Source organism: Gossypium raimondii, chromosome 2, assembly GCF_025698545.1.
Source record: "Gossypium raimondii isolate GPD5lz chromosome 2, ASM2569854v1, whole genome shotgun sequence".
NCBI lineage: Eukaryota > Viridiplantae > Streptophyta > Magnoliopsida > Malvales > Malvaceae > Gossypium > Gossypium raimondii.
In genome coordinates, this window is record NC_068566.1 from 17,888,260 (window position 1) to 17,894,839 (window position 6,580).

Sequence of the window (6,580 nt, forward strand, 5' to 3'; positions counted from 1 at the left end):
CAATTTAAGCAGAGGCAGAAGTTCTTTTGCGAGGCATGATTAACCTAATCATAAGATAGAACAAATATTTTCTCAAAAATTTAATTAGTATAAAATATTAATAATTCAATAAATTGAAAAATTAAATAATTAAATAAAATTCAAATTTAGGAGAAAAGTTTGTCTTACCGCATTTTTATAAAAATTAAGAACTGAAAGAAAATAAATATAAAGCAAAATAGGTTAGTTTAGGGATGGTTGTAGGGTGTCTTGATGGTGTAGTGCGATAGGCAAGGGTGTTGGTGCGAGTAATAAGGCAGTGGCGGCACAAAAGGGAGCAACGATGCACTAAGCGTGGCTTGGCGCGATGGAGGCAGCAGCAAGGCGCGGGTCCTTGCATGAGCTGCAAGGCATGCATGTGCCGCATGGATGCGGGAGAGTGGGCAGTAGTCAGGTGCGTCGAGTAGGCTTGGCAAGCTGCTAGGCGCGCAAGCTGGTGCAGAGGCAATTGGAGCTGGACGTGCGGGTAGGTGCAGCGACAAGAACCAAGCTGAATGGTTGTTGGCGTGTGTGAGTAGATTCATGAGAGCAAGTCTGGCACGAGAAATAGTAGCGGCGTGAGCTGCTGGTGTGTGCATGGCTGCTAGCCAACTGGGGCTGTTGCTAGGCGTGAAGGTGGTGTGTGGAGCTGGGCAGTGTTGTGGCTAGAGAGTTCGGCACTAGGTGATTTAGTACTTGGTGGGTTTTGGATGCTAGGATTGATGGAGTGATGAGTGAAAAAAATGGAAAAGATGGGTGAAATTTATAGTGAAGGGAGTAGGAATTTAATTAGAATTCTTAGAACAATTTAATAATTAAGATATTTCAAGTTCTAATTCTACATAAAGTCAGCAATTAATCGTTATTATTTGCTATTTATTTATTAAAAATAAATACTTATTAAATAAAATATAATCAAATTTAAACTAATATTAATTTATGCAAAGTTGATAATAATTAATATATATTATAATATATAATTATATATTAATGATTATCATCTTATTTATTAAATTAAATTAAAACATTTATTCTAGATGCCTTTTGAAAATATTTATAAAAGAGACATCTAATTTTAGTATTTACAAAAGAGCAACCAAATTTTGAAAATAGTTCAATTAAGTACCTAGACTTAAAGAAAATTTGAAATTGAGTTGCAATTAAAACTTGGATCAAAATTGAACCTTTTATTTGAAAAACTAAAAATTTATTGTCATTTACGGAATAATTTCTCGGAAGATTATGTTAAAATCAATTCCCAGGAAAGATTAGAGGGGTCACAACGTTCCCGCTTAAGTTCCAATCTCTTAGACAGAATTTATTTAAACATACTAATCCCAAAAATATACCCTAAATCATTTATTTTAAAAATAAAAACAAGAAAAATTAAATATCTGATAAAATGAACGAGATTTCATCCCGTTCAATTTTATCCCCCTAGTAATGTTTAAGCATTGAGCATTAACTCGAAAATTCCCTCCCTTACTTTGAAGTTCGACAACTCCATATGGATAAACTTGGTGAATCGTAAATGGATCGGACCAATGTGATTTTGACTTACCTGGAAAGAACCTTAATTTGGAATTGAATAACAAGACTTCCTGACCTGCTTCAAATTCTCGACCTCGAATGTCCTTGCAATGCCATCTCTTAAGCCTTTCCTTCAGTAATTTGGCATTCTTGTATGAGAACCTTCAGAATTCTTCTAACTCATTGAGTTGGAGCATCCGTTTCTCTTTAGCAAGCTTAAGACCCAAGTTGAGTTGTTGGAGAGCCTAGTAAGCTTTGTGTTCTAACTCCAAGGGTAGATGACAAGCTTTCCCAAAGACCAATCTATAGGGTGACATCCCTAAAGGTGTCTTGTATGCTGTCCTGCAAGCCCATAACGTATCGTCCAATATTTTGGATCAATCTCATCAGTTGGGGAAAACTACCTTCTCAAGTATGCCTTTGATCTCTTTGTTTGCCAGTTCCGCTTGCCCATTCGTCTGCGGATGGTAAGTTGTGGCAACCTTATGCTCCACTCCATGTTTGTCGAGTAACCATTTCAACCATCTACTCACAAAATGGGTCCCTTCATCACTGATGATAGATCTCGGGGTTCCAAACCTTGTGAACACGTGCGTTTGAAAAAACTTCATCACAACCTTAGCATCATTCGTCGGATATGCCTCTACCTTAACCCACTTAGACACATAGTCTACTGCTACCAATATGTCCGAAAGATGGAGGGACAGGACCGAGAAAGTCAATACCCCAAACATCGAATAATTCTACCTCAATGATTTGTTCAGGGCATCTCATTTCTGTTGATGATGTTTCCAACCCTTTGACATCAATCACAACTCTTTACGTATGCATATGTGTCTTTGAATAGTGTTGGCCAAAAGAATCCAGCTTGCAATACTTTGGCCGTAGTACGTGTGCCTCTGAAGTGTCCCCCAGTCGGAGTTGAGTGGCAATGACATAGAATCTTATGTACTTCATCTTCTACCACGTATCTCCTGATCATTTGACCTGTACATTTTTTAAACATGTATGGTTCTTCCTAGAAATAGTACTTCACATAGTGAAGAAACTTTTTCTTTTGATGATATGTCTTATCAATCGGCATCAAACCACAAGCTAAATAGTTAGCAATATCAGCAAACCAATGGGTATTATGGACATGATTTACTTTCAGTATGTGTTCATCTAGAAATGTCTCCTAAATGGGTATAAGTGGACAATTCCCTTCTTGTGGCTCCAATCTGGACAAGTGGTCTGCTTCTTGGTTTTCTACTCCCTTTCGATCTTGAATTTCTAGATCGAACTCCTAAAGTAGAAGTACCCATCGGATCAGCCTCAGATTAGCATATTTCTTGGCAAGTAAATACTTAATTTTCGAATGGCCCGTACAGACAATCACTTTGGTACCTACAAGATAAGATCGAAACTTGTCAAAAGCAAACACATAGCAAGTAACTCTTTCTCTGTTACCCTATACTTCAGTTGATCTCCTGTCAGAGTCCGACTTTCATAGTAGATGGGATGAAAAACTTTGTTCCTTTGCTGGCCCATGACAGCTCCTATCACGAAGTCACTTGCGTCACACATCAATTCAAATGGAAAATCCCAGTCTGGTGTGACTATTATGGGTGCCGAAACCTATCGACTCTTCAAATATTTGAAACCTCTTAAGCACTCCTCATCAAATTTGAACATCGTGTCCTCTAATAATTTGTATAATGGTTTAGCAATTTTGAAGAAGTCCTTGATAAATCTTTGATAGAAACCGGCATGTCCCAAAAAGCTCCTAACACTCTTTACAGATGTTGGAGGTGGGAGTTTCTCAATAACATCTACCTTTGCTTTATCTACCTCGATTCTATGTCACGTTATCCGATACCTTAGAACAATACCTTCTCATACCATGAAATGGCACTTTTCCCAGTTGAGTACGAGATTTGTTTCTTCACATCGCTTTAGTACCTTGGCTAGATTGGCTAGGCAATCAGCATATGTATCTCTGAATACTAAAAAATCATCCATAAAGACTTCAAAGTATTTCTCAACCATATCAGTAAAAATAGACATCATACATCTTTGAAATGTAGTAGGTGCATTACATAAACCAAATGGCATGTGCCTAAATGCAAATGTACCGTACGGGCAGATGAATGTTGTTTTGTGTTGATCTTTCGGTACTACTGTAATCTGATTATACCCCGAGTATCCATTAAGAAAATAGTAATAATCTCACCCTGCAAGTTTATCCAACATTTGGTCCAAAAACGGCAAAGGAAAGTGATCTTTTCTAGTCGCCTTGTTCAACTTCTGATAATCGATGCAAATTCTCCATCCTGTAACCGTTCCAGTTGGTATCAACTCGTTATTCTCATTTTCAATGACCGTAATACCTCCTTTCTTTGGCACACAATAGACCAGACTTACCCACGAACTGTCTAAGATGGGGTAAATTATACCCGCATCTAACCACTTGATGATTTCTTTCTTTACCACGTCCTTTATGATGGGGTTCAGTCTTCGTTGTCCATCAATCGTCATTTCTTTGCCATCTTTCAGGATGATCTTGTGCATGCATACAGACAGACTAATGCCACAAATACCAGCTATGGTCTATCTGATAGCCTTCTTGAATTATTTCAATACTAGGATGAGTTTCTCTTCTTTCTCAACGGTTAACTCCGCTGAAGCAATCACAGGAAAAGTAGAAGCGTTACCTAAATAAACATATTTTAAATGTTAGAGAAGTATCTTCAGTTCTAATTTAGGTGGCTTCTCGATTGACACTTTTGGTTGGGCATAATCCCTATTCTCTAACTCTAAAGATTCAAAGTAGGATTGTGGATTAAATCCTCTTTGATTAGCTTCTAGCAAAGCTAAGTGGTCATCATTCTTTTCATCACTTGGAGGGTTTGATGTCAAAATTTGTTCCAACGGGTCCTCAACATAGTTGAGTTCCTTTTCCATGATTAATTCCTCTAAATTAGATACTGCAGAAAAATCATCAATTGTGTTAGAAAATCGTATAGACTTAAAAACATTAAATGTTACCTAATCATCCTGAACACGTATAGTAAGCTCGCCCTTCTGCATATCAATAAGGGTCCTTCCAGTTGCTAGGGAAGGCCTTCCTAGGATGATTGACACTTCTTTGTCTGATTCAAAGTCTAGAATGATGAAGTCAGCAGGAAAAATAAATTTGTCTACACATATCAATACGTCATCGATTTTTCCTTCTGGGTGCGCTAAGGATCGCTCTGCTAATTGAAGTGTAATCGTAGTAGGTCTAACTTCACCTATCCCCAACTTGATACTCGCACCCAAATCACATAGTGTCTTACCGCAATATGTTTCTCCAATGTTTCAAGGTATGGTAAAGCATCAAGGATCCTTCAACTTTAGGGGTAGTTTGTCTTGAATATATGCATTGCATTCCTTCATCTGGGTTACCGTCTCAAATTCTCCTAGTCTTCCTTTTTTTTTGACAGGTGATCCTTCATGAACTTGTCGTACTTCGGCATTTGTTCAAGTGCTTCAACCTATGGGGTGTTGATATGAAGTTTCTTAAGTACGTCTAGGAACTTCTTGAATTGAAGTTTCTACTTCTGCTTCTGAAGTCTTTAAGGGTAGGGTGGTGGAGGCTTCTTTACTGGAACTGGTTGATTCATTTTCTGTGGCAATTCTGCATCTAACAGAGTTGTTAGTTTATTACAATTGATTGGTTCAAAAATTACCTTATCGGGTTTACAGATTCTGGTTTCGGTGAAATTGAAATTTCAACACTCAGTTGAACTTCCTCTAAGTCTTGAGCATCAGCTGGCTCCTCTTCAACTTTAACGGTGTTGGACTCTGATGTCTTTCCGCTCCTCAATGTCAACGCTTTACATGCTCCTTCCCTAGATTCCTCAAATTCTCCGTATCACTAGGTAAAGCACCTTATGGTCGATTTCTGAGTTCAGTTGCAAGCTAGCCCATTTGGTTTTCCAGGTTTTTCAATGTAGCCGCTTAGCTTTGGATTAAGGCATCATTCTTGGCTATGTATGCCTTCAACAAGTTTTCCAAGCCATTGGATGGTTCAACTTGAGGTTTTTTCTGAACTTGTTGGGTAAAAGTAGGTGGTTGGGTCACTCTAGGTTGGGCGTATGTGTTACTGGGTCCAGCCCCTTGGTTAATCCAGGAGAAATTAGGGTGGTTTCTCCACGATGGGTTATAGGAATTGCATTGTAGTCCTTGCCTTCCTCGGTTTTGGTTCTGGTTACCCATGTAATACACAGATTCTTGGTTCAATGGACATTCTTCGAACAAATGTTCTTCCCCACAATAGACACAGGCTACATTTTCAAATTGATTCGATGGCTATGCTGCAAAATTATAAAACCCATTAGTGGTAAAATTTTAAAGCATTGAGGAAATCGAGGATACTTAAGATGCGAGTAAAGTGAAAGCGTTTACTTCATGTATTTCAGTGGCTCGTCTTCCTGAAGCTTCTCGATTGGTTGGCCATTAATAATTATTTCTAGCAATCCTCTTAATGATTTCATAAGCCTCATTATAAGACTTAGAAAGGAGAGCACCATTAGCAGAAGCGTCCACTACCATCTTCGTGTGAGCATTGAGACCATTATAAAACGTCTCAAGTTCGATGCAATGTGGGATTCTGTGATGAAGATATTTCTATAATAATTTTTTGTACCTTTCCCATGCCTCGTACAAGGACTCATCATCCATTTGTTGGAAAGTAGTGATCTTGTTCCTCAACTTAGCATTCTTGCTAGGTGGGAAATACTTCATTAGGAATCTTTCTGCTAACTCTTTCGATGTGGAAATTGACTTTGGTGGTAAGGAGTTCAACTAGGCTCAAGCTCTGTCCCTTAGCGAATATGGGAACAGCTTCAATCGTAGTGCATCTTCGTGTACTCCGGCTAACTTGAAAGAATCGCTCACCTCTATGAACAGTCTTAAGTGCAGGTGAGGATCTTCGATAGGCATTCCACTGAATTAGCCCACTATCTGAAGCATCTGGAACATGACTGGCTTCAGCTCAAACTGTTGTACC

General features: G+C 38.5%; 1 non-coding gene across 1 annotated transcript; it reads left to right on the top strand.

The window, feature by feature from the left end:
- Positions 1–6,178: 6,178 nt before the first annotated feature.
- On the top strand, positions 6,179–6,285 carry LOC128039436 (small nucleolar RNA R71). The gene has a single exon (XR_008193939.1). It is a non-coding gene; the product is annotated as a small nucleolar RNA R71 (small nucleolar RNA).
- Positions 6,286–6,580: the final 295 nt, after the last annotated feature.